The sequence below is a fragment of the Lepus europaeus genome, chromosome 12 (assembly GCF_033115175.1).
Source record: "Lepus europaeus isolate LE1 chromosome 12, mLepTim1.pri, whole genome shotgun sequence".
Lineage (NCBI taxonomy): Eukaryota > Metazoa > Chordata > Mammalia > Lagomorpha > Leporidae > Lepus > Lepus europaeus.
Genome location: NC_084838.1, coordinates 55,146,711 through 55,152,710, shown reverse-complemented (window position 1 = coordinate 55,152,710; position 6,000 = coordinate 55,146,711).

The window sequence follows — 6,000 nt, the reverse complement described above, 5'->3', positions numbered from 1 at the left end:
GCTGGAGTGAAGTGGACATCTCACAAATGTTTATCTACTCTCACTTGTTGCTGACCCCTTGCATTCAGAAGTAACACTAATTGATAGAAATATCAGATCCTCTTGGTTAGACAGACTGGCCACTACATCAAGTCCTTTTGGTTGGGGTTCTAGATTGACTACTTGGAGTCCACACTCTGCCCCCACACAGCTGTTGAGATTGTTCACTGTGCAGCTGATCTTCACCAATCAAGATCACTGCTTTCTTGATCCTCAGTTTTGCCAAGTCTTTATGTTCTTAAAAAGCAACTGCTGTGTTCTGGTATGATTGCCAGACAAGGACTTCTTTGTTCCACCTTATCATTTCTGGAGAGATCTGCATCTCAAATTTTTAAGCAGCAACCCTTCTTCTGACTTCAATTATTCACATGCTGTGCTCTTGCCACTGCTCCTCCAGCCCTAGACTTAGTTTTGATCTCCTCAGTGGTTCTAGCATCCGACTGAATCAATCCTCTATGAATCCCTGCCTTTAGCTCCTGGTCTACTTCTAGGCTCATTCCCAGTTTCAAATTCCAAATTCTCACTACTGGTTCCTTCAGCTCCAGGTATTTTTATGTGCCTCCTCAGATCCTGAGATGTTTTAGTACAGCCTCCTGCTTACAATGTTGAAAAAACAGAGTGGGAAAGAAATGAGCACCTTCCCAGTTGCTTATGCTCTATAGTCATTGAAGGCAGAGCCCAGGACCAACATGGTGAGAGTAAACCTTTCTGCCGAGTTGTCACTTGTAAAGGCCTTCTCTTCCTTTTTTTTTGTGATTAGCATTCTCTCTCTCTCTCTCTCTCTCTCAATCTCTCCCCCCCTCCCTCTCTCTCTCTCTCTTTCTCAAAACAAGTATAATTCCCAGATTCAGAACATGATTAATTTCATTTGCATGGACACCAAAGTGAAGTTGATTTAATTTCATTGAACTGAATAATAAGAATAGTAAACTTCTATTGAGTCCTGAAATGTTTTAAATGATGTACAACTCACAAGAAACTTCAAAGTATTACTTTTTTCTCCTGCTTTATAGGGTAGGAAATTGAGAAGCTAAAGAGACAAAGTCACTTGTCCAAGATTACACAGCAAGTAATTGTCAGACAGAATAATTCAAATGTATACATGCTGTCCCCAGAGTCTGAGCTCTAAACCATTATGGCACAGGTTTCTGGATCTCTGACATGGTATTTAGTCATACTTAAATAAATCATAGAGGACATGCAATTAATGAAGTTTTGACAGGAAATTTTAATTCTCAATATTTATTTATATTCATCTTACGAGAGAGAGAGAGAGAGAGAGAGAGAGAGAGAGAGAGAGAGAGAGAGACTGCTTGTTCACTCCCCAAATGCCTGCAACAGTCAGACCAGGCCGAAGGCAGGAAACTGGAATTCCATCTGGATTCCCCACACAAGGGGCAGCAGCAGCAGTAATTGAGCCATCTTCTGTCACATTCAAGGATGCAGTATCAGGAAGATGAATCAGAGAAGTGGGGCAGTAGGGACGTGAACTGGCACTCTGATACTGGATGCAGGTGTCCAGAGCAGCACCTTAACCTACTACATCACAGTGTCTGCCCTGGCAGGGAATTTTTTTTTATTCTTATTTTTTATTTTTGACAGGTGGAGCGGACAGTGAGAGAGAGAGAGAGAGAGAGACAGAGACAGAGAGAAAGGTCTTCCTTTTTGCCGTTGGTTCACCCTCCAATGGCCGCTGCAGCTGGCGCACTGCGGCCGGCGCACCACGCTGATCCGAAGCCAGGAGCCAGGTGCTTCTCCTGGGCCATCCTCCACTGCACTCCCGGGCCATAGCAGAGAGCTGGCCTGGAAGAGGGGCAACCAGGACAGAATCCGACCGGGACTAGAACCCGGTGTGCTGGCGCCACAGGTGGAGAAGTAGCCTATTGAGCCGTGGTGCGGGCCCTGAAAGCGAATTTTTAAAAAAGAGTTTGGGTTCTGTTTTATGATGAAGCAGGTAAAGCTACCACCTTCAGCATCTCATATGAGTATTAGTCTGTATCCTGGCTTCTCTACTTCTTTTTTTTTAAAGAGATTTATTTATTTATTTGAAAGTCAGAGTTACACACTGACAGAGGCAGAAAGAGAGACAGGTCTTCCATCCACTGGTTCACTCCCCAACTGGCCACAACGGCTTGAGCTGTGCCGATCCGAAGCCAGGAGCCAGGAGCTTCCTATCAGTCTCCCACGCGGGTGCAGGGGCTCAAGGACTTGGGCCATCTTCCACTGCTTTCCCAGGCCATAGCAGAGAGTTGGATAGGAAATAGAGTAGCCAGGACGCGAACTGGCATCCATATGGGATGCTGGCACTGCAGGCAGCAGCTTTACCAGCTACATCACAGTGCCAGAGCCCTGGCTGCTCTACTTCTGATCTAGCTTCCTACTAATGGCCTGGGAAAATCAGCAGAGATTGGTCCAAGTGTTTGGGGCCCTGCCACCCATGAGGGAGACCTTCATAAAGCTCCTGGTTAACATATGGGAGACAGACAGGAGAAGCTATTTTTAATATGAAACAAACAAGGAATTAACATCTAGACTATACAAGAAATGCCTACAAACAAGAGTAAGAATACATGACACTTAATAGGAAAATAGAAAGGAATTTTAAGGAACAATTCAAAAATAGAAACTTAAGGCCTGCGCCGTGGCTGACTTGGCTAATCCTCCGCCTGCGGCGCCAGCACCCCGGGTTCTAGTCAGAGTCAGGGTGCCAGATTCTGTCCTGGTTGCTCCTCTTCCAGTCCAGCTCTCTGCTGTGGCCTGGGAAGGCAGTGGAGGATGGCCCAAGTGCTTGGGCCCTGCACCCGCATGGGAGACCAGGAGGAAATACCTGGTTTCTGGCTTCAGATCAGCACAGCATGCCGGCTGTAGTGGCCATTTTGCAGGTGAACCAATGGAAAGGAAGACCTTTTTCTCTGTCTCTCTCTCTCTCACTAACTCTGCCTGTCAAAAAAATTAAAAAAAAAATTTTAAAAAAAGAAGCTTAATCGACTAGTGTATGCAGAGATCTTCCAGACCACCAGTGCTCCTAGAAAAGGATTATCCTCATCAGTGTGGGAAAAATTCAAGAACTGGATAATAGGATATGTTGGTGAAGATGCAGAAAAAAGAAATCCTCGTGCACCCTCAGGAGGATGAGCCAGCATAGCTATGCAGGAATTAGTAAACTGGTGAGAGTAGTATATATGTCCTTTTATCCAGCCATCCTGCCTTTGGCCATAAACCTTAGGGAAGTCCACAATCAGTTCTATAAAGAAAAATGTGTAGAAATATTCCCTGCAGCACATTATTAATAGTTTAAAGAAAATTCCAATCTTAGTGAGTCCTTCACTAAAGGATCAGATGCGTAAAGTGTGGGAGCATTTGATACCATATAATGACTAGTTAAAAGCAATGGATAAATATACACAAAGTAAAGAAGAACAATTTAAAGTTTAAATTCTATTTAAATTAAAAACATATTCAAATTAGAATGATTGTAGGAGATTTGCTCCTAAATACTTCTGTATTTGTGTGTGTGAGAAAGAAAGAGAAGGGAGGAGAGAGAGAAAGAGAGAAGAGAGAGAAGGAAATTTTTGAAGTGAATCATGTAAAAATGTAAATAGTCGGTGCATCTGGATAAAGAGTAGATGGCAACCCTTGTACTGATCTAGAGACTTTGTCATGTATTTGTAATTACTTCAAAATAAAAAGTATTTGTTTAAAAATTCACTGGCATTTCAACAACATACACATGAATAAAGGTGTATACTGAATACATGAGGGTGGGTGCTAAGGGGAGGGTGTGAGTTGGTAGTTGGGATGGGATAAAGGAGAAAAATCATAAAGTAAAACCAGAGTGAGGCCTTTAGCTGATTAATGATGGTCTTGGATCCTGAACTAATGATAATAAATGGCCTTTCCTCTCTGCAGCAAGGTCAGAGGACAATGATAGAGTCTGGATACTCTTCTGTGATATTAATTTGGGATTCACTTACTTACTGAATCTTTTTCTTTCCTATGTATTTCAGGCAAGCAGCTGAACTCTTGGTCTTTCCTAGCTTTGGAGGTTTGTGCAGGGAAGAAAGAAACACCCATTTGGAGACAGTTCTAGATCCTGTGCTTTGAAAGCCTAAACCCAAGGAGATTTAGCTACAGAGTACATTTGAGGGTACTTATAAATAAGAGGGAGAGATTTCATCTAGAATAAAAAATCTCAGAAAAGGAAGAGGCAATATAGCACAGGTGGGATCTGGAGCTCCCAATAGTTCTATACCCTAATTGGACCAGAAAAGACTATGGACTTTGGATAATGAATACCTCAAAGACAGCCAGGATGCAGAGATAAGTAATGGCTAGCATGGTCTCCTTGAGGATATGCTGCTGGATAACTACAGTACTGGCACCATCTTGGACACCATCTTAATAATATCTTACATTTTCCTTATGGGATAAATAGATGGGAGCTTAGACTTAGACTTCAGTTGATTACAGGGAATAAGATAATGAGCATTTCTATTTATGTATTTATTTTTAAAGCTTTATTTATTTGAAATTCAATGTTATCACGACGGGGTGGGGAGAGAGAGAGAGAGAGAGAGAGAGAGAGAGAGAGAGAGAGAGAGAATGTTCTTTCTGATGGCTGCAACAGCTACTGCTGGGCCAGGCTGAAGCCAGGAGTCAGGAGCTTCATCCAGGTCTCCCATGTGGGTCATCTGCTGCTGCTTTTCCCAGAAAATTGACTTGGAGCTGGATCAGAAGTGGAGCAGCTGGGACTGGTACTACATCAAAGGTAGTGGCTTTACCCTCTTTGCAATAACACTGGCCCCAAGAGAATGAACATTTCTAAACCTGTGAGTTTGGCAACCCATCTCAGAAGCCTGCTTCTATTTACAAGATAAGCAGGTAAAAATTTGGTTTTCCAAATTTATAACTATATTGTAATTCCCTGTATCATAGTTTGTCACCACCTGCATCATATGATCATTTGTTGCCATCTTTAGCAAAAGAACATAGAAGTCACTTTTATCAATTCCTTCAGAATAGAGGCTTAGAAAAAATAAGTTCCAAGGCACTGTTGTTCAGAAATAACTCTAAGTTGTTATCTTTAGTCTGCTCCAAATGCCATTTTTTTTAAGTTGAAGAATGTGTCACTCCAGTAGATAGAGAAAATGTGACCTTAGTTTACCTTCTACAGTCTCAAGAAAGCTCAGAATTGGGAACATGTAAGCACCAGGAAAAGAGCAAAGAGGATTGGTACCTGTGCAACAAACCAATGCCATAATTTCCTGGATAAAGTCAAGGAAAGGAAAAAGCGCATCTTTCTTTCAGGTGTTTAACAATTTTAGGAATACAAATTATTTTCCAACTCTCTCTACTCAAAGCATACCAAAAAGGCAGATATCTACATTAAATTCATAGCGGAGAACTTGGAAATCATTTTTTTTTTTATTTTTTGCCAGGCACAGTTAGACAGTGTGAGAGAGAGACAGAGAGAGAGTTATAGACAGTGAGAGAGAGACAAAGGGAAAGGTCTTCCTTCCGTTGGTTCACTCCCCAAATGGCCGCTATGGCCGACACTGTGCTGATCAGAAGCCAGGAGCCGGGTACTTCCTCTCTGTCTCCCATGCGGGTGCAGGGACCCAAGCACTTGGGCCATCCTCCACTGCCCTCCCGGGCCACAGCAGAGAGCTGGACTGGAAAAGGAGCAACCAGGATTAGTATCCGGCGCCCCAACTGGGACTAGAACCCGGGGTGCTGGCGCCACAGGTGGAGGTTTAGCCTAGTGAGACACAGCGTTGGCCTGGAAATCAATTCTATTAATTATGAGAATTGAAGCAAGTCAACAAGGAAGTTATCTTCTTGCTAAATGAGTAGATGGCGAGGGAAAGAAGTTAGAAAAAGGTAGGCAGAGGAAGAAAGGGCCAGGGAATGGCTCTATGGAATGAAAGAAGTAAGTTTCTCTGCATGTTGAGGAAAAATAAC